General features: G+C 52.9%; 1 non-coding gene across 1 annotated transcript; it reads right to left on the reverse strand.

The window, feature by feature from the left end:
• Window positions 1–865: 865 nt before the first annotated feature.
• Trnat-ugu lies at window positions 866–938 on the reverse strand. The gene has a single exon. It is a non-coding gene; the product is annotated as a tRNA-Thr (tRNA).
• Window positions 939–1702: the final 764 nt, after the last annotated feature.

Here is a 1702-nt window from a genome sequence, read left to right on the forward strand (position 1 = left end):
TGACGAGAGACGTTCGGCGCGGTTTTATTCGTTCACCGTGACCACGATTTCGGCTATTGCCTCGGTGAAAGCGAATTATTGGAGAAAGCACGGCCTGACGAGAAACGTTCGGCGCGGTTTTATTCGTTCACCGTGACCACGATCTCGGCTATTGCCTCGGTGAAAGCGAATTATTGGAGAGAGCACGGCCTGACGAGAGACGTTTGGCGCCGTTTTATTCGTTCACCGTGACCACGATCTCGGCTATTGCCTCGGTGAAAGCGAATTATTGGAGAGAGCACGCCCTGACGAGAGACGTTCGGCGTGGTTTTATTCGTTCACCGTGACCACGATCTCGGCTATTGCCTCGGTGAAAGCGAAATATTGGAGAGAGCACGGCCTGACGAGAGACGTTCGGCGCGGTTTTATTCGTTCACCGTGACCACGATCTCGGCTATTGCCTCGGTGCAAGCGAACTATTGGAGAGAGCACGGCCTGACGAGAGACGTTTGGCGCGGTTTTATTCGTTCACCGTGACCACGATCTCGGCTATTGCCTCGGTGAAAGCGAATTATTGGAGAGAGCACGGCCTGACGAGAGACGTTCGGCGCGGTTTTATTCGTTCACCGTGACCACGATCTCGGCTATTGCCTCGGTGAAAGCGAATTATTGAAGAGAGCACGGCCTGACGAGAGACGTTTGGCGCGGTTTTATTCGTTCACCGTGACCACGATCTCGGCTATTGCCTCGGTGAAAGCGAATTATTCGAGAGAGCACGGCCGGACGAGAGACGAAAGTAATCCCTGGAGAAGGGGAACAAGAGGGACAAAGGACAAACGTAAATCTCCAAACACAGCTAGGTGACTGGTGAGCGACCGAAAAAATCCGCCTGGTCCGGGTATCGAACCCGGGACCTCTCCATTACAAGTGGAGCGCTCTACCAACTGAGCTAACCAGGGGTTAGCTCAGTTTGGAGATTTATGTTTGTCCTTTGTCCCTCTTGTTCCCCTTCTCCAGGGATTACTTTCGTCATTCTTGTCCAGCTCGCTTGCACCTTTGCATTTAATTGCATTATAATACTGACGAGAGACGTTTGGCGCCGTTTTATTCGTTCACCGTGACCACGATCTCGCCTATTGCCTCGGTGAAAGCGAATTATTGGAGAGAGCACGGCCTGACGAGAGACGTTTGGCGCGGTTTTATTCGTTCACCGTGACCACGATCTCGGCTATTGCCTCGGTGAAAGCGAATTATTGGAGAGAGCACGGCCTGACGAGAGACGTTTGGCGCCGTTTTATTCGTTCACCGTGACCACGATCTCGCCTATTGCCTCGGTGAAAGCGAATTATTGGAGAGAGCACGGCCTGACGAGAGACGTTTGGCGCGGTTTTATTCGTTCACCGTGACCACGATCTCGGCTATTGCCTCGGTGAAAGCGAATTATTGGAGAGAGCACGGCCTGACGAGAGACGTTTGGCGCCGTTTTATTCGTTCACCGTGACCACGATCTCGCCTATTGCCTCGGTGAAAGCGAATTATTGGAGAGAGCACGGCCTGACGAGAGACGTTTGGCGCGGTTTTATTCGTTCACCGTGACCACGATCTCGGCTATTGCCTCGGTGAAAGCGAATTATTGGAGAGAGCACGGCCTGACGAGAGACGTTTGGCGCCGTTTTATTCGTTCACCGTGACCACGATCTCGCCTATTGCCTCGGTGAAAGCG

This window comes from Ixodes scapularis, unplaced genomic scaffold, assembly GCF_016920785.2.
Source record: "Ixodes scapularis isolate PalLabHiFi unplaced genomic scaffold, ASM1692078v2 ptg004313l_1__unscaffolded, whole genome shotgun sequence".
NCBI classification, from domain to species: Eukaryota; Metazoa; Arthropoda; class Arachnida; order Ixodida; family Ixodidae; genus Ixodes; species Ixodes scapularis.